The following is a 21737-nucleotide window of genomic DNA, read 5'->3' on the forward strand; positions in this document are numbered from 1 at the left end:
AGATGGAGTACATAACCAAGACATAAATATAAAGAAGCAAATCTCAAGTTTGAAAACCAGTCCTGGCCGGGCACAGTGGCTCACGCCTTTGGGAGGCCGAGGTGGGCGGATCACGAGGTTGGGAGATCGAGACCATCCTGGCTAACATGGTGAAACCCTGTCTCTACTAAAAAACACAACAAAAATTAGCCGGGCGTGGTGGCAGGCACCTGTAGTCCCAGCTACTGGGGAGGCTGAGGCAGGAGAATGGCGTGAACCCGGGAGGCAGAGCTTGTAGTGAGCCCAGATCGCACCACTGCACTCCAGCCTGGGCGACAGAGTGAGACTCTGTCTCAAAAAAGAAAAAAAAAAAAAAAAAAGAAAAACCATTCCTAGTAATTGGGCCTAGGAGAGACAGGATGAAATGAGGAGTCCGGAGGGGGGCCCTTAGCCATCAGAACCAGCAGGTGCGTTTTACAATTTTTCCAGGTAGACTGTATATGTGGGCAAATTTTTTAAAGTGTGAAGGCAATTTAAGCCTTTAGTAGTAGGGTTAACTGAAAAAAGAAAGAAAGTCAAAGAGACAGACAGACACACACACAAAGACAGAGAACGAGAGAAATAAGAGCAAAGACAGAGAAATTGAAAAAAATAAAACAATCAAAAATAGAATATACATAGACTATAGGGATTTTGCGGCCCAGAGTATTCCTGAATTCAGAGGTGGCTGTGATGCGGACGCCAGGCTTAGGTATTTAAGCACACATTTGAAATGTTCGGTTCTTCAGAATTGTAAGAACATTACATCTAGATGAAAGACAATTTTTCATCATCTTCTTAGAGGTCAAATTCCTTTGAGCAATTTGCAACATTCAAAAAGTATATTGACAGATCAGCAAAAAGGAAAGGGCATTTTCATCATCTTGAGAAATGGCAATCAAAGGGAATGTGCCAACTAATTAAAGCATGATCAATGCCTCTATTTCCTTTCTTTTCTGTCATAAACTGTGGCTAAAAAAGAATTAAGTTATTATTTTTTTAAAGCCTGCCTCATGTTGATAATGTCACAGCAAGGTGCTCATATAAAAAGTGATTTGAATCACGAGAGTTTAAATATACTATGTGGTGAATTACATTGATAGTTTCTCTATCTGCTACACAGCAAGTATTTAAGATTTTGATTTATGGATGATGGATAGCTAGGAAAGACAGATACAGGTTTGGCACATGCTCAAGTGTCAATATATTAGGAACCTGGACACATCTGGAATGTTTACAGTTCTAGGGTCATTGATTATAAACAGCCAAAACCTTACTGAGAAGACAAGAAGCCAAATGAGACTCTCAAGGGCGAGTATCTTAAAGTTGACAGTCTGTATGCATGTTTGCTTCTTGCATCTGGCCCTAGGGACATGTGCTATTCTCTTTCTGTTTGTAGAGACAACACAGAAATCCAATCCTTCCTGCACCTGATGTGTGCCAAAACCCCAGTAGATGATACCATGCTCTATTCAGAACTGAATCTCTGTATGACATAGGACCACCTAAAGAGTCTGTTCTGATACAGTAGTTAGGATAGTTCCCTAACATACCAGTTGGCATACTTGGGAGAACAAGTTAGAGAAGATTGCTCTTAGGAAGACCTTTACAGGAATTCATGAGAGAGATAATTGGGGCTGGGTCCGGGTGGTGGATGGGGGATGATATTGGGGGAGAAGTTTGATTGCTCTTCCCCTGTCTTCAGTTAAGTTTACAGTGAAGCAGAAAGCAAGGGCATCAAAGGAGAATGAAGATGGATAGAGGTATTAGGCTTAAATCACAGGGGAAAAAAAGGAGTGAGAAATAGTGTGTGAGAGAAAAGAAAGAATGAAGTGTGAGTGATCAGGGACTCCTAGTGTGGTTGCCTGAAGGCATTAAGGGCGAGCTAATATCTCATGATCATAAACTGAAATTGGGTTTAATCATTCTATCTGTGAGTTTCCCCTAGTCATTTCAGGAGCAGAGGACTAAATTATTTATAATTAGATAAACAGTGTTTGTGTGTTGGAATTTTTTTTATAAGGAGCAAGGTAGTTAAATGAAACAGACTTAATTTAAAATTATTTTCTACCTTTCCTTTTTGTCATATTGCCATAGTTCTCCTCTAGCATTAATAATTTATTCCCTTTGCCAAATGCATACATTTTATAATATTTGTTTTGTAGTTAGCTAATGTATGTGCTTTTCAAATTAAATAGTAATTATATTAATGAGAGGTGACAGTGTGCTGGCAGCCCTCACAGCCCTTGCTCGCTCTTGGAGCCTCCTCAGCCTCGGCACCCACTCTGGCCACGCTTGAGGAGCCCTTCAGCCTGCCGCTGCACTGTGGGAGCCCCTTCCTGGGATGGCCGAGGCCGGAGCCAGCTCCCTCAGCCTACAGGGAGACGTGGAGGGAGAGGCAAGCGCAGGAACCAGGGCTGCGCACGGCGCTTGCGGGCCAGCTAGAGTTCTGGGTGGGTGTGGGCTTGGCCGGCCCCACACTCAGAGCAGCCAGCTGGCCCTGCTGGCCTGGGCAGTGAGGGGCTTAGCACCCAAGCCAGCAGGTGTGGAGGGTGCGCCGGGTCCCTCAGCAGTGCCGGCCCACTGGCGCTGCACTCGATTTCTCGTCAGGCCTTAACTGCCTCCCCGCAGGGCAGGGCTCAAGACCTTCAGCCCGCCATGCCTGATCACCCCTGCCATGTGCTCCTGCGCAGCCCTAGCCTCCCTGACAAATGCCGCCCCGTGCTCCACGGCGCCAGTCCCATGGACCGCCCAAGGGCTGAGGAGTGTGGGCGCAAGGCGCCGGACTGGCAGGCAGCTCCACCTGCAGCCTCCATGTGGGATCCACTGGGTGAAGCCAGCTGGGCTCCTGAGTCTAGTCGGGACTTGGAGAAACCTTTATGTCTAGCTAAGGGATTGTAAATATACCAATCAGCACTCTGTATCTAGCTCAAGGTTTGTAAACACACCAATCAGCACCCTGTGTCTAGCTCAGGGTTTGTGGATGCACCAGTCGGCACTCTGTATCCAGCTAATCTGGTGGGGACTTGGAGAACCTTTATGTCTAGCTAAGGGATTGTAAATACACCAATCAGCACTCTATGTCTAGCTCAAGGTTTGTGAATGCACCAATCAGCGCTCTGTGTCTAGCTAATCTAGTGGGGACTTGGATAACTTTTGTGTCTAGCTCAGGGATTGTAAATGCACCAATCAGCACCCTGTCAAAACGGACCAATCAGCTCTCTGTAAAACAGACCAATCAGCTCTCTGTAAAATGGACCAATCAGCAGGATGTGGGTGGGGCCAGATAAGGGAAAAAAAGCAGGCTGCCAAGCCAGCAGTGGCAACCCACTCTGGTCCCCTTCCACGCAGTGGCTGTTTTATTCTTTTGCTCTTTGCAATAAATCTTGCTGTTGCTCACTGTTGGGGTCCACACTGCGTTTATGAGCTGTAACACTAACCAGGAAAGTCTGGAGCTTCACTCCTGAGTCAGCGGGAGCACAGACCCACCAGAAGGAAGAAACCCCGAACACATCCGAACATCAGAAGGAACAAACTGTGGACACACCGCCTTTAAGAACTGTAACACTCACCACAAGGGTCCGCGGCTTCATTCTTGAAGTCAGTGAGACCAAGAATCCACCAATTATGGACACATTAAGTTATTTGGAAGGGATTTTCATTATAAAATTAGTATATTTTAAAATAAATTCAGAAATTTAGGAAGAATTTTATAAATAAAGCTATTTTACCAAAGCTACATAATTTCGATTCTATTAGTGAGTTATGGGTACAAATTATTCATGAGCATACTTAAAAAAAGCAGAGAATTGACTATAGCACTGTAAAGACAGAAGTGTCAGCTGGACGTGGTGGCTCACACCTGTAATCCTAGCACTTTGGGAGGCTGAGGCCAGTGGATCATGAGGTCAGATGGAGACCATCCTGGCTAACACAGTGAAACATTGTCTCTACAAAAAATACAAAAACTTAGCGGAGTGTGGTGGCGGTCACCTGTGGTCCCAGCCACTCAAGAGAATGGCATGAACCCAGGAGGTGGAGCTTGCAGTGAGCCGAGATTGCGCCACTGCACTCCAGCCTGGGAAACAGAGCGAGACTCCATCTCAAAAAAAAAAAAAAAAGAAAGAAAGAATTATCTATATACAGGAAATCTCTAGTAGTTACATTGTTGGAGTGATAATCACATTCGTGTATTGACTCCAAGTGTTTTGCCCTTTGATGCCCACAAGAATTTTCAGCTCGAGGGAAGAAAGAGGCTGCAGTTTCCTGGGTGCAAAGTTGCAGGATGGATGGGCAGCTGTAGATGCAGAGGTGTGTGTGTGTGTGTGTGTGTGTGTGTGTGAGACAATGAATGAAAGCCTCACAAAAGCAAAGCACATGCTTTCTCTAAAAATAGCAAAACAAGGCCTCTAAATGTTGTAACTAATAATATTTCTGAAAGTAATAAGATGGAAGGTTAAGAATAATACAGTGCATGTGAATAAAGTTTAAACCAGAAAAAATATTTAAAATATTATCATTGCGGTTGCTCTTATTATTGTTAAGAAATCTGTAAACACAATTCATTACATCAACATGTAAAGAAACTAGAAAATGTATATAATCTTCTTAAAATGTGAAATAGATATTTGATACAATAAAAAATAGCTACTAGTATTTTTATGGAAAAGTAACAGAGAAGCACTTATTTATAATAATGATATATACTTTTAAAATAGTTAAAATACCCTAAGGATAGAATACTATAAATTGTGCTTCTATGAAAAATAATACCTACATTACTCCTAATATTATTCCAGAATTAGTTCTGCAATAGGAGAAAATAATAGCACTAATATTTAAAAGGCTATACCAAAGAGCCTGCAAAAATATTCAGATAAAATATACATAAATACATATGTACACACAATAACATACATATATCTATACATACATATATACATGTGTCAGAAAGCTATAACTACTTTAAAATTTTAGTAAATTTTTAGTAAAAAAAGTAAAATGCTGTTTATTTGTGTTTTTTTAGGGGAGTGGGCAACATTTCTAGTCTATAATAATCTAGACTAGAGTTTCTCATATGGTGACAACCTGTTACACTATGTATGATACTTTCATTACCATTTTATTGTACTTATCTTTTGTTATAAGCATAAATTAAGTTCAAAATACACATTAGGTTGTGCTATATCGTTCTTATTTTGTGTATTTTTAGAATAATCTGTTTTCTAAAAATTTACACGAAGTAAGCGAAACCATTAATTCTGGAGTCCCATTATTTTGTAATGTTTTCATAACTATTTTCAATACTTTTTATTCTTATTTAAATTTTTCTTTGTATTTCATACCATTTTTAATTTTTTTGTTTTATAAAGTTGTTGCACATGCACTACAGGGATTTTAGAAAATATATAAAAATAAAACTAAGCTTTAAAATTCACTGTAACCGCACAAACAAACTCTGTGAACATTTTAGTGTATAGAAAATTTTCCGTGTCCCATCATTCTCTATTTGCCCACCATTTTTTTGTCTTGGTAATTTATCTTTCTTCCTTTTCTTTTCACCCTTTTCCTCTGGTGACTTTCTGAACCACTTTCATGGAGTTGATCTCACATTGCACCTAGAAAGCCTATCAATTACATCAAAGTTTTCCTCTGGAAACTGAAGTGGTTCATTTTTAACAATTTAAAGTCTTTTCAATACTAATCTTTTCCTTCCTCCTCTTTCTGATTTCTATGGTACTTAATACACCACCTCCTAATTTCTGTGTTTGAACAAGGTAAAATAAATCTGAACCAAGCACTGCCAAAACAGGTGTGTGACTTGAACATTGACTTGTCTCTGTTCATGTGAGTGACAGCAGTGTTTTTGTTAACATTGCATTTTTTATTAAAGACAACAAAATAATTTGTAAAACTAAGTTACCAGATTTGGCAGAATGACTAAAGGACTAAATCATTGCTTTGTTAACAACTTGCTTCTATTAACTGTTATGGAATTCATAAACTTTTGTACTTTGGAAAATGAAATGCATGAAGTAGATTTCCTGCATGTTTCATCTAGATGATTACCTTTCTTACTTCTGCTAAGGAAAAGACTTGTTTTCTCAAGAGGTTGAGAAAGGGACTTTGACAGAACACAAGGTATTATGGATGTGTTGGGGGAAGGGTTTTAATATCTTCCTCATAGCCATGCATGCACTCACAAACATGTCTTTTTATCACAGGCTACAAAGAGACAGGATTGCACCTGTCTCTCTACCCGTTAGGGAGGAACTGACTTGTTTTTATTCCTTTCTTTAGCATAAGCACACTATACTTACATATACTCAAGCCCTTCTCATTCCAGAACATCACTAGGATTAAAGTTCTAAATGCCTGGCTACACATTCCTTCAGGAACTACTGTCTCCTGCATGCATCTTAATTTCCTCAGGTAACTGCAGGAAAAAGGTAGCTGGATAAGAACTTTAGTGGCCTAATATCTTAGTCCAAGCTATACTCTTATTTCTATGCAAAACCATCTTTTCACATGACTTGCATTTCCAGTGATTTTGGTGTACCTTCGGGCAAATATGTGTGTATGAGGATAATTATCAAGCTTAGCTCATAACACAAAAATTGAGGAGTAACTTTCATTAAATAAACATTTTTTTCCAATTTATTTAATATCACCAAGGAATTTTTTGTTGCTACTAGAACTTGACTTGTGTTTGACTTGTGTTTCAGGTATTATTAATTACCCAAAAGAATAAAGATAAGGAAAACTACTTTTCACATTTTTCCATAATACATGCACATGATGGATGAAACGAACATGTTGTTATTCCTAGGTTCAAAAGGTTTAGACCTGGTTGTTTCTGTTTTTGGGTTTTCATAGATATAGAAATAAATAACGCCACAAATTGTCCTAGTTTTCTCCATCTTCAAGAATATAAGATATTACCTTTATGTTGATTACATATTACAATATATAATTGTATATTATTAAATGTTTACTATGCATATTAAAACTACAGTATTGTGGATATATGGGTTGAATAAAAATTAAAATTAAAAAGTAATTTTACTTATTTCTCTTAATTTTTTAATGTGATCACTAGAAAATTTAAATTCATATTTACCTTGCATTTGTGACTCACATATTTCTACTAGACAACACTATCTCACTTTCTTGGATACTGAGATGATAGAATATATATACAATGTAGGGCACTACATATATACACACACACACACACACACACAAATGGATGGCTGCAGTACGTGTGTATGTACATTTGCATGGAACACAAAAATCTGTAAAGATTTACCTCCCAATGACTTTCTCTGAGTGATGAAATGTTTTCATGATAGTCTTAAACAATAAGTTTTACAGAGATGTATGGAGATATCTACTTGGCTTTGTTTTTTTTTTTTTTGTTTTTCTTTATCTTTCTTTTCCTTGACTTCCTCCTAGAAGGAAGAGCCATGTTCATTGCTCCTTATAAAAATGTCATTTCCATTTTCCCAGGGTTTATTTAACATTGTGTGACTTGGAATTCAATGGAGTTAACTCCATTCTCCTGATTCTGAGCTTGCATTTGTTTGTGAAGCTTACTACCTTCATCAAATGCTCTGACTTCCATTCCAGGGCTCGGTGCACAAGAGATCATCACCTCTAATACAAGGTTTGGTGTTCTCTTTGACAGATTCCGTGTTTGTGAAGTAAGCCCTTCCTGAGTCTGCAAGAGACTCAGAGTTTTACCTTGTAGGCAAGAGTTAAATCTTAGAACGCAGAAAAATTTATTTTAAAAATGTATTTTAATAAAAGCGTGTATCACTATGTTATGGGAAATATTTCTAGGTACCTAGTGGAAACATTTCCCTTCCAATAATTAAAATTATACAATAAATGTGAAATACTTTTTTTCATAATACCTGGGCTCTTCATACAAATGCTTTGCTTATTATCTTATAAATATTCTCTCTGTATCACAGAGGCCTTAGTTTAAGGAAGTCAACTTCTTTTAGCAATATTAAGATATTGACTCTGGAATCAGTCAGGGAATGAAAAATGAAGTTATGCAAATTTAATCTACTCAGCAAGGATTTGGGGCTGCCTCTGAGAATAACAGAGAAAATTAATAACTCCCCACCCTCCTTCACAAGGATATTTATGAGGACAAAATTATATCAAAACATATGGGGAAGCATTTAGAAATTGTAACAGGATACAAAATGTACGGCACTTTATGATTGATAATTATATTATTTAAACTTTAGAAGAAATACTCATTTGACTTTTGTGAGTTTAACATTTCCTTTCTGCCATCAGGGCCAATTCCTTTTTTTTCTCTAAATAAAAAAATCTATTTCACATCAATAATTGAGTGTATATTTTCTTATTTTTTTTTAACCTTTCAAAAATTCTACTTTATCTTGAATAGCGTTTAGCCTTGACCACCTTTCCTTAACAGTCTGTGCCAAGGGGCCCCTTCTATGTCATCCCTCTCAGCAAAATAAATAATGTAAAGAATACAGCTTCTTTCAGAGGTATAGAAGAAAAGAACAAACTAGAAAGAAAAAAGATTTAAGAAAATTTTTCCAAAATGGCCAGTGTATATAGTCTTGTAAAATATACTCATTAGGTTACAGTGTCCCTTCGTATGCATGGGGGATTGTTTCCAGGACCTTCTGAAGATGCCAAAATCTGCAGATGTTCAAGTCTGTCACTTAAAATAGCACAGTATTTGCATGTAACCTGTGCATATTCTCCTGTATACTTTAAATAATCTCTAGTGAGTTACATCCTCACCTTTAAATCATTACTTATAATCACTTAGATTATTGCTTATAATACCTAATACAATGTAAATGCTATGTAAATAGTTGTATTGTTTAGGGAATAATGACAAGAAAAACATCTGTACATGTTCAAGGCAGACAAAATTTTTTTCTACATATTTTTGATTCATGTTTATTAAATCTATGGATGCAGAAGCCATGGATATGGACAGTTGACTGTACTCATTTTATTTATACTCAAGTACTTAAAGACGGTGGTTATTTTTAGACTAGGCAGTATCCAGAACATTTTAAGAAACAGAAAAGAGAGAGAAGGAAGCAGAGAGAGAGAGAAAAGAAGAAGAAGAAGAAGAGGAAGAAGAAGAAGAAGAAGAAGAAGAGGAGGAAGAGGAGGAGGAGGAGGAGGAGGAGGAACAAGAAGAAAGGAAGGATAAATTAGGCCCTGAGTTGATGTATTTAGTAAGGAATCAATTGAAACTTTAATTTCAGCTGAAAAATTGTCTACTGTATTGAAGGAGTCTCTAGTTTTTAATTTGAAGATTGGAATCATTCTGGAAAAATATTCCCACTTATTTCTGGGACAGACAACATCAGAGTGGACTTTTCAAGTCATAAAGATGGATGACAAGACCTACTCATAGTTGTTCTTATTGCACCTGTGAATAGCAAAATAACTGAGACAGGTACTTCAGGCTGAAATGCTACCTTTATTTCTGATAAGAAAATAATGTGTGCTCCGTGAGAATACTTTTCCCCCTAAGGCTGCCAAGTGGGCAAAAATAATTGTTTATTTTGTGTTGTTGCACAATAATTGTGATATGAGTATGTAAAAGTAGCCAAGGAAGGGATCATGAACTCAAAGGGGCTGCCATCTCTTAGAAAATCCACTTTCAATAATTATACTCATCTAGCCAGTGTACTGAATTTTTCTTTTTTTTGAGACGGAGTCTTACTCTGTTGCCAGGCTAGAGTCCAGTGATGTGATCTCAGCTCACTGCAACTTCCACCTCCTGGGTTCAAACAATTCTCCTACCTCAGCCTCCTGAGTATCTGGGACTATAGGCACCCACCACAAAGCCTGGCTTATTTTTTTTATTTTTTTTGTATTTTTGGTAAAGGCAGGGTTTCACCATGTTGGCTAGGCTGGTCTCAAACTACTGACCTCAGGTGATCCTCTGACCTTGGCCCAAATGCTGGTTACAGGTGTGAGCCACTGCACCTGGCCTGAATTTCTTTTTATGCAATGAATTCACCAAGATCTTCAGATTTTAGTTGGATTATGGTCAGATATGAAGAGCATTCAACTTTTTCCCAGAGCAAAGGATGCATGTAATTATTTTCTGTTATTATTGTGCACCATCAGTGTCCAGTTGAGTGACAATATCACAAAAGTCCTCTGTAGCAGAAGGTTACAAAAAACAGGACCAAAAGAGAAGGGTCTAAGGATTTAGTCTGTGGCTACATAATATAATCATTAAGCTGCTGACACTACAATCAAATGTGAAAAAATGTGTAATGTTTTTGTCACTTCTTTATCATTTTTATGAGCTCCCACCCTTCTTGGGTGGCAGGTACACTTAGACTTGTCAATGAACAGTATCTCATTTATTTCTAGTTTGATCAGTTTTACTTCAGCTTAAATATTAATTTGATCCAAAGTTCTTCTCTTTAGGACTGGTTGAAATCCCATTTGATGAATTCTGTCTTGGAGCTCTTTAGGTTTGAGTTCTCTTTCCCAAGCTCTTCCATTTTCCAGCGTTCTCCTATTTATATGATGGCTGTGTGGATGAGGATCTTACTGTGTTTTAATTGTAATGGTGAAAAACAGTCCTGAGCTGGGACCGGAGTGATTCAAGCTTGTTTATTTGCTTAGGAATAATTGACTAGGTTATCTCCTAAACTGATAGGGAATTAGGATAAATATTCCCATTGCAAGGTACTATTTGTTTTGGTACTTATTTGTTTGCTAATTTGTTTAATTTCTGCCATTCTTCTCCTCCTGCCTTACTTCCTTCCCATTGCTTAAACACAAACACACCACACACACACACACACACAAACACACACACACCGCTACCTTTATATGCCAGCTTATCTCTGCAAGGGGGAGGTCTAGACTAATCATTAATCTAGTGATTGTGAAACCACCTTTGCAAAATGATGACAATAAGATAAATCTGACATAGTTGACTCCATCTTGCTTCTGATCTCCAAGCTGTCCTTGGCCATTCTTGAGAGCAGGCCAAGGTAAGTTTGGGAGTAGTTCAGTTTATAGTTTAACTTTTAAACAAGAATGATATTTGTCCCTCTTTAAAACTGATCCCTTCCCTGTTTGGGGGCTGAAATCACCTTTGTAAGACTAATGAGTGGTCACAAGGTAAGTGTAGTTTCTATAATCCCTTACTGCTCAGGAGTCATGTGGCCGGAGTTCACAAATCTCATGTGGCCAGAGGTCACAAGATTTGTGACTTTCTCAATTGCATCCACAGATAACATCACTATTGTAGAACCTAAGTTTTTTTTTTTTTTTTAGGTATTTTTCAGACTGACCTCATCCAGACCCAAGACTCATGACTCAACTGGTCCTGTGACCCCACCCAGAGACAGACTTAGTGCCTGAGGACTGTTTTCCACACCCCTATGATTTCATTCCCAACAAATCAGCACCACCCATTCTCCAGTCCCCTGCTCATAAAATTGTCCATAAAAACCCTAGCCTCTGAGCCTTCAGGGTGACAGGCTTGAGTGAGAAATCCAGTTTTCCTGAGTGGGCTGGCCTCATGTCAATTAAACGCCTTCTGTACTGCAATGCTGCAATCTCAGTGAAGTGATTTTGCCTGTGCAGTGAGCAGGACGAACCCATCAGGCAATTACAATTGTTTTAATTCAGCTGACTCATTTGGTCCATCAGGACAAAGTTATGGCACCTGATATTGGAATCGATGTTGTATGATTTATGTCAGGCAGGACAATCAGACCTAAGTGGACCAGAAAGATCTCAGGGGTGCCTAGTATTTTCTTTGCTCAATTCAGTGTGTTATATTTGCTAAAGAATAACTCAAGCTTGTTTATTTGAATAAATGGCTTAGTTAGCTTCTAAACTGATGATAGGAGTTGTGGTAAATAGTCCCATTGCAGGGCACCCTTTGTTTAGGTTCTTATTTATTTGCTAACTTGTTTAATTTCTACCATTCTACTCCTCTCCTGCCCTGCTTTCCTCCCACAGCTTAAACACACACACACACACACACACAAATATAAGATCGATAAAACCCATGAGAACAGGAACTTGACTTATTTATTCATGGCTGTATTTTTACACTTAGAAAATTGCCTGGTACACAGGAAAAGTCAATAAATATTTGTTGCATTCATGCAAGTATGAATCGTCATTTATACAAGCCAAAAAAAAAACTTCTCCATTAGAAATGGTTTAATTGATTAGGAGACATTTATCACGTTCATACTCAAAGTGCAGCCTGTGAACTAGAAGCATCCACATCACTTGACAGGTAATTAAAAATACATAATCTTGGGTCCCACCCCAGAATTTAGGAAATATAATCTGCATTTCAACAAGTCACCCAAGTGCTTTCTATTGCTTATGACAGTTTGAGATGTCCAGTCTTTTGTTAGGTAATCGTACATGTTTCCATACTCTCACCTTCACCATAATTACTCAAGGCAAACTTTTCCACTGAATCTCATTCAATCAAGACATGCATCAAGACACTCACTGACAAACTACGCATAGCATTGCCCAAACAACTGGAATTGACATATAGAGGGTTATAGATTTGTAGGTGTTTATATATAATATTAGTTTCTTCTTTCTTATTATTTATTTATTTATTTGAGATGGAGCCTTGCTCTGTTGCCAGGCTGGAGTGCAGTGGCACGATCTTGGCTCACTACAACCTCTGCTTCCTGGGTTCAAGCGATTATCCTGCCTCAGCCTCCCAAGTAGCTGGGACTACAGGTGCATACCACCACACTCAGCTAATTTTTGCATTTTTAGTAGAGAAAGGGTTTCACCATGTTGGCCAGGATGGTCTCGATCTCTTGACCTCGTAATCTGGCTGCCTCAGCCTCCCAAAGTGCTGAGATTACAGGCATGAGCCACCGCACCAGGCCCTTTCTTATCTTTTAAATCTGAGAAATTTGTAAAACTGTGGCAGTTGAAAAACTTAGATACAACTATCAATTAATAAAGGAGTACTTATAGAATGCTAAATAAGTGATTAGCTCTGAATTATGCAGTTTAGAAGATAACAATTTAGTTTAAAGAATAATCTCTTGAGTTCACAATTTTGTACATAAGCCAAAAGAAAAAAAAAAGAAACAGAAATGCAAGAATTAGAAACCAAATAATTCTGTAATACTGATTACTAGGCAGGCATAGAAAATAGTATTTTTAAGTCTTATAACTCGTATCATAGTAATTATCTAAGGTAAATACACAAAGGGACATGGAATAAAATAATAGTTTAATCTTATATAAAACTCATGCTCAAGGAGAATAAAATACTTAGCTGAAAGGCTAAGGAAGAATATTATTGAACAATTTTTGTGTCATCTCTTCCTAAAAGTCAAAAACATATTCAAATAAATAGGAAGGTAAGAGGAACTGGCACCATCCTAATAAGAGAGACAACATCTCAAGTGTCTGTTGGTCATTGTCCTTTTGATACTATGAGCCACTCAGTATACTTTCAGCAAAATCTTTTGTTTTTCTTCAGTTAACTAGATTTGGATTTTGTTACTTACAAATAAATGTCTTTGATTAAAAAGAAGTATGTAGGCAAAAGACTTTAAGTGTAGGATATAATTCATAATTATTAGAAAGAAATGGGACTATTCGAATAATACGAAATATAATGCTATCCCATAGTGAATATATATACAAATCTTGCTGCATTCAGACTGTTCGCTTGTATTCAGCAAGATTTGTATATATATTCTCTATGGGATAGCATTATACAGAATGTATTGGGAAATTAGGTATTCAAATAATTACAATGATCACTGAGAATGAAGACTATAATTAATGGATCAATATGGGGATAGATCAATTTAAAGATGAATAATGACAGTTGTGATTAAGGCTACTTTTTGTTCCCCTTTATCCATGTGATTCTATTCCTTTAGATAGAGAACCACAAGATTTTGGGGGGTACCTGTTCGCCAACCCAAGACTACATATGCCTAATTACCTGTAGTTAGGTATGATCATGTACCTGAGGACCAGCCAATGGAATATAAATGAATGTATTTATGAAAGCTGAGTCACACCATTAATAAAAAGGTGGCATGCTCTTTACTTTTTCTTCCAACTTTTCCCATGAGTAGAAAATAATCTTGTTGAAAGGTGCTGAAGCAAAAATTTTAGGCCACGATATGGAATCCAAGAGTTTAGGATGTCATATCCACACTGAGGAATGTTCATAGCAGCCCTAGGCTACTTATATTTGGACCGCAGTGTGAGCAAACATTAAAATTTTATCTTGCTCAACCATTGCTTTTTTGGCCTTTGTTGGGAAACTTGATCATTATCTTTCCTATTACACCAAAAAAGAACACTGTTCATAGCAGCATTAACAGTGAGAGATTGACAAGCACTAACTTAAATTCTTGCTTCAAGGAATAAAGGAAAATGCAAGGACTTTAAGCAGAAAAAACATCTTAGTGCATAATCCTGTAGAGAACTTTAAGCTCAACAAGTGATTTCACAGAATTGGGGATATTCAAAAAGAGTTGAATACATACTTTTGCAAGGTTTTTTTTATTTTCCTTTTTTTTTTTTTTTTTTTTTTTGCTGAAACTTAGGTTATAAACAGAATGATCAGAATCTTAACAATAAGAATAGAATTTCTGAGTTCTCAGAGATCCTGAACAATTTGACCTCCCAAAACTTAGGGAAAAAAGTGGAGATACAATATTATTTGCCTGAAATATTTGTTAATTAAAAAAGTAAAAAGTTAGAAAGTTAATATTTTCCTTCATTTACTCAATTTTTAAAAAATTAAAAAATGATGTGAAAGTTCGCTAACTAGAAGTAGCTGGTTTGTGCCACACTTCTGGAGAGAAGAAAGAGTTGCGAGTAAACATGAGCTCTTCAACTAGACCATGCACGTGGACACATTGGGATTCACCAAGGAAGCAATACAACCTAGGAGAATGGAGAGGAGTGAGACAGAACAGCTGCCCACCAGAGAGTGTCACGGAACCATGGCAGGACCCCCACTTTGGGGAAGCAGTAAGTGAGTGACAGTCTCCGGGACCCCACCCTCAGTCCTTTGCAACCCTGGGCTCAAGAGATCCACTGTGACCTACCCTCAACCAGGGCCTCCAGACTAAACATAAAGAGCTATGTGGAGGCTGGGCAGAGCTGCCACTTAGGCACACACAGAGTTCTGGGAGCCCTGGGTTGCCAGTACCCTGGCACCAGGCTAGGCTCCCTGGTACACCCTTAACATAGTGGCTGAATCCATGAGGTTAATCAGAGGACAAACTGCAGGCCGCACCTCCACTGCATCTTGCGAGACAAGGCCCACTAGGCTGGGACCGTAGCATGGCCACCCCAATCCTGCCTGAGCTCTGGGGCCAGAAGCAGCTGTGCTCTTCTCTGGGATGAGTTCCCAGAGGGAGCAGACAGGATGCCATTTTTACTGTTCCACAGCCGTCACTCCGGTTGCCCACAGGCTCTGGAGGAGGCACCGTGATTAGGGACTAACGTGGACCCCTGGCACAGCACGGCTGGCTTATGAAAAAGGAGCCAGACTATTTTCCACATGGGTCCCTGACCCTGCTACTACTCACTGGGCAGGGCCTCCCAACCTAGGACCCCAGCCATCATTTGCCTGGACTCTCAGGCCAGTAGCATGCCTGTATTTCCCAGAGATGGAGCTCCCAGAAGGAGCAGGCAGGCTGCCATTTTTGTTGCTCTGCAGCCATTGCTCCTGTTGCCCTCAGGCTCTGGAGATAGCATTGTAATTAGGGACTAGTGTGGGCCCCCAGCACAAAACAACTGTCTTAGGGAAAAGTAGCCAGATGGTTCTCCATGCAAGTCCCCATCCTTGCTTCTCCTCACTGGGCAGTGCCTCTCAAAATGGGCCCCCAGTACAAACACCTGCCCCACATGAACACCTCAGACTGGGGAAGAAACAAGGAACCTGAGTGCTTCACTCGTGCTTCCAGCATACCACAGTTACCATACAGAGAGGAGCCCAGTCTCTCCTTCCTGTGAGCCCCCGAATTCCCATTCTTCACTAAGTGGGGTCTGTATCAGCTTGTTCTCATGCTGCTAATAAAGACATACCCAAGGCTGAGTAATTTTTAAAGGAAAAGAGGTTTAATGGACTCACAGTTCCACGTGGCTGGGGAGGCCTCACAATCATGGCAGAAGGTGAAAGGCACATCTTACATGGCAGCAGGCAAGAGAGAAATGAGAACCAAGGGAAAGGGGAAACCCTTTATAAAACCATTAGATATCATGAGACTTATTCATTGCTATGAGAACAGTATGAGGGAAACTATCCCCATGATTAATATCTCCCACCGGTCCTTCCCACAATTATGGGAGCTACAATTCAAGATAAGATTTGGGTGGGGACACAGCCAAATCATATCAGGGTCCCCAGCTTGGCCAAGTAGCAAAGCCACCCACCTGGCTGAGAATTCCCTGTAGGAAAGACTCTGTGGTTCTCTGAGGTGGAGCTCCCGGAGGCAACTAAAAGCCCCTCTGCCACTGCCAATGCAGTGGTACTGTCCTTGCTGCACTCAGACTGATGAAAGAGCAAAGATCCTGAGTGTTTTACCCACACTTCCAGCAAACCATAGCACCCTGAGGAGGAAAGGTCAGTTTGTCTCCACTATAAGCCCTTTGGTCCTGCTGCTCATCACCAGGCAGGGTCCTCAAGCTTGGGCCCACAATGCAGCCACCTCCCTCCTGGGCTAATTGCAGAGTGGTGGTGGCTCTGTATTTCTCTGTGGTGAAGCCACAAGAGACAAATGAAAGGCCCTCTGCCACAACCACTGTCAAGGTTCCTTCCCCTGCTCCTTCCAAGCTGGGAAGGGAACATAAAGCCTGAGCTCACCCCAGGGCCATGGTGTGCAGCCTGGGAGGGCCAAACCAAGATCTGTAGCTAGCACTCAAGTAGGAGAGGAACCCACAGTGTCAGAACACTGAGAAGGAGCATGCCTCCCATTGTGAGAAAATACAGAGGAGCCACATGGCTAAAGTGCCCACTTAGCCATTATGCTTAAATGCCATCTGCAGGATAACAGCCAAAACCTCAATACTGAAGGTATTTTGTTAACACACACCCCATGAAACCAAGGACAAAAATTCAGCTACAAACAAAGGCCTCACACAAAGCTGCAGCCCTTTGAAAACATCTAGAAAAAAAGTCAGCTAACTGTTCTCAAAACATAGCTAAAAGAACATCAGCCCGTACAGATGAGAAAGAAATAGAACAAGAACTCTGATACCTTAAAAAAGATGGAGCATCCGAGATGGCCGAATGGAAACAGCTCCGGTCTGTGGCTCCCACGGAGAAGAACGAAAATGGTGAGTGAATTCTGCATCGTCAATTGAGGTACCCAGGTTCTCTCAATGGGACTGACTAGGCAATTAGCACAACCCACAGAGAGTGAGGAAAAGCAAACTGGAGCGAGGAAACACCTGGGAGTTTATGGAACAAAGGGAGCTCCCTCCCCCAGCCAAAGGGCCTGGGAGGGATTGTCTTATCCTGCCCTGGAAACCATGCTTTTCCCACAGATTTTTGCAACCTGTAGATCAGGAGCACACGGGCGCCACTTGAGCAGGCACTGAGACACAGGAGTCTTAGCATACTCCAGCTCTGGGAACTGTGGTGAGGTAGAAGATCCATCCACTCTCGTGCAAAGGGGGCTGAAACCAGGGAGCCAAGAAGCCTCACTCAGTGGGCCCCCTCCCATGGAACCCCACAGGCTAAAACCCACTTGCTTGGAATCCCCACTGGCCAGCACAGCAGGCTGGAGACCACCTAAGAAGACAAAGTTCCGGTGGGAGGTAGGGTGGCTGCCATCACTGCAGTTCAGTCAGCCGTTTGCCCCTGCCACTGGTACTAGTAAGACTGAGTGGTTTGGGCCAGGAGCAATTCCCCACAGCGCAGCACAGTAGCTGTGACAGTTCGTGGCCAGAGTGTTTCTTTAACCAGTTTCCCAACCCATTCCTCCTCACCAGGCAGAGCCTCCCTGTGGGATTTTCAGCATCCCCATCCAGAGATTTATGAACAGAACTTTGATATCCCTGGGATGAGCCCCAAGAAGAAGAGGCAGCTGTGGTATCTGGGGTCAGCAGTCTTTGTCTTTTCTGCCTGCCAGCTTGGGAGAGTCAGGGCAGCTCAGATGAGGGGTATTCCTCCAGTAACGCACACCTGCTCCACCAAGGGGCAACCAGACTGCTTATTTAAGTGGGTTCCTGAACTCATTCCTCCTGACTGGGTGAGAACTTGCAATGTGGGTCTCCAGACACCTCATGCAGGAGTGTTCCAGCCGGCATCAGGTTCGTTTCCCTCTGGGACAGAGCTCCCAGAGGAAGAAGCAGGTTGCCATCTTGGCTATTCTGTAGCCTCCACTGGTGATACCTCCAGGTGCAGGAGGAACCCAGGTGATAGAATCTGGAGTGGTCCCTCAGCAAACCACAGCAGCCATACAGAACAGTGGCCTGACTGCTGAAAGAAAAACAAACAGAAAGCAACAACAACAACAACAATGAAAAATACCACACAAAAAACACAATCCAATGGTCAGCAGTCACAAAGATCAAAGGTAAACCCATGAAGATGAGAAAGAATCAATGCAAAAAAGGTGAAAACTCAGAAAGCCAGAGTGTCACTTCTCCAAATGATTGCAACAAATCTCCAGTGAGTGCACGGAACTGGGTAAAGGCTGAGATGGATGAATTGACAGAAGCAAGCTTCAGAAACTGGGTTATAACAAACTTTGCTGAGCTGAAGGAGTATATTCTAACCCCATGCGAAGAAGCTAAGAACCATGATAAAACATTACAGGAATGGTTAACCACAATAAGTAGTTTACAGAGGAACATAAATGACCTGATGGAGCTGAAAAACACACCATGAGAACTTCACAATGTAAACACAAGTATCAATAGCTAAATAGACCAAGTGGAAGAAAGGACATCAGAGCTCGGAGACAATCGTGCTGAAATAAGGCAAGCAGATGAGATTAGAGAAACAAGAATGAAAAGGAATGAACAAAACCTCTGTGAACTATGGGATTATGTAAAAAAAAAACAAACCTACAACTAACCAGGGTATCTTAACAAGATGGGGAGAATGGAACAAACTTGAAAAACGTACTTTAGGATATCATCCAGAACTTCCCCAACCTAGCAAGACCGACCAACGTCCAAATTCAGGAAATCCAGAGAACCCCAGTAAGATACTCCACGAGAAGACCAACCCCAAAACACGTAATCACCAGATTCTGCATGTCAAAATGAAGGAAAAAGTTTTAAGGGCAGCCGGAGAGAAAGACCGAGGCACCTACAAAGGGAAGCCCATCAGACTAACAGCAGACCTCTCAGCAGAAACCCTACAAGCCAGAAGAGATTAGGGACCAATATTTAACATTCTTAAAGAAAAGAATTTCCGACCCAAAATTTCATATCTGGCCAAACTAAGCTTTATAAGCAAAGATAAATAAAATCTTTTTCAGACAAGCAAATGCTGAGGGAATTCATCATCATCAGGCCTGCCTTGCAAGAGCTCCTGAAGGAAGCACTAAATGTGAAAAGGAAAAATAGTTCAGCCACTGTAGAAAACACATTGAAGTACACAGACCAGGGACAATATGAAGCAACTGCCTAAACAAGTCTGCAAAATAACCAGCTAGCATCTAGCATCATGATGACAGGATTAAATTCAAACATAATAATATTAACCTTAAACATAAATGGACTAAATGACCCAGTTAAAAGGTACAGGATGGCAATCTGGATAAAGGGTCAAGAACCATCAGTGTGATGTATTCAAAAGACCCATCTCAAAAATAAAGACACACATAGACTCAAAATAAAGGAATGGAGGAAAATTTATCAAGTAAATGGAAAACAGAAAAAAAAAACAGGTGTTGCATCATTAGTTTCTGACAAAACAGACTTTAAACCAACAAAGATCACAAAAGACAAAGATGGGCTTTACATAATGGTAAAGCAGTCAATTCAACAGGAAGAGCTATCATAAATATATATGCACCCAATACAGCAGCACCCAGATTTACAAAACAAGTTCTTAGAGACCTACAAAGAGACTTAGAATCCCACACAATAATAATGGGAGATTTTAACACCCCACTGTCAATATTAGAAAATTAACAAAGACATTCAAAACCTGAACTCGGCTCTGGGTCAAGTGGAGCTAATAGGTGTCTACAGAGCTCTCCATCCCAAAACAGCAGAATATACATTCTTCTTGTCACCACATGGAACTTACTCTAAAATTGATCACATAATTGGAAGTTAATCACTCCTCAGCAAATGAAAAGGAACTGAAATAATAATGAACAGTCTCTCATAGCACAGTGCAATCAAATTAGAACTCAACATTAAGAAACTCACTCGGCTACATGAAAATTGAACAACCTGCTGCTGAGTCACTCCTGGGTAAATAATGAAATTAAGGCAGAAATCAAGAAGTTATTTGAAACTAATGAGAACAGAGACAACACACCAGAATTTCTGGGACACAGATAAAGCATTGCTAACAGGAAAATTTATAGGACTAAATGCCCACATCAAAAAGCTAGAAAGATCTCAAATCAACATCTTAACATCACAACTAAAAGAACTCGAGAATCAAGAGCAAAGAAACCCTAAATCTAGCAAAAGGCAAGAAATAACCAAGATCAAAATAGAACTGAAGGAGATAAACACACACGCACACACAAAAACAAAGCTTTAAAAGAGTCAGTGAAGGCTGGAACTGTTTTTGGAGATGATGAATAAAATCGATAGACTGCTAGCTAGACTAATAAAGAAGAAAAGACAGAAGAATCAATAGATAAAGTAAAAAATAATGAAGCGGCTATCACGACTGATCCCACAGAAATGCAAACGCCTATCAGAGAATACTATAAGCACTCTATGCAAATAAACTAGAAAATCTAGAAGAAATGGATAAATTTCTGGAAACATACACCCTCCCAAGACTGAAGAAGTTGAATCCCTGAATAGACCAATATCAATTACTGAAATTGAGGAAGTAATAGATAGCTTACCAACCAAAAGAAGCCCAGGACCAAATGAATTTACAGCAATATTCTACCAGAAATACAAAGAGGAGCCGATACCCTTTCTTCGTAAATGATTCCAAACAATTGAAAAGGAGGGACTCATCCCTAACTTATTTTATGAGGCCAGCATTATTCTGATACCCAGAGTGGACAGAGAAACAACAAGAAAAGGAAAACTTCAGGCCAATATCCCTGATGAATATTGATGCAAAAATTCTCAACAAAATACTGGTGAACTGAATCCAAAAGCACATCAAAAAGCTTATTTACCACAATCAAGTAGGCTGCATCCCCAGGATGCAAGGTTGTTTCAACATATACAAATCAATAAATGTAATTCTTCACATAAACAGAACTAAAGACAAAACCCACATGATTATCTCAATAGAGGCAGAAAGGCCTTTGATAAAATTCAACATTCCTTCATGTTAAAAATTCTCAATAAACTAGGTATTGAAGGAACATACCTCAAAATAATAAGAGACATTTATGACAAACCCACAGTCAATATCATACTGAATGGGCAAAAGCTCAAAGCATTCCCTTTGAAAACCAGCACAAGACAAAGATGCCCTGTCTCACCCCTCCTATACAGCATAGTATTGGAAGTTCTGGCCAGGGCAACCAGGCAAGAGA

This window comes from Nomascus leucogenys, chromosome 14 (genome assembly GCF_006542625.1).
Source record: "Nomascus leucogenys isolate Asia chromosome 14, Asia_NLE_v1, whole genome shotgun sequence".
Classification (NCBI taxonomy): Eukaryota; Metazoa; Chordata; class Mammalia; order Primates; family Hylobatidae; genus Nomascus; species Nomascus leucogenys.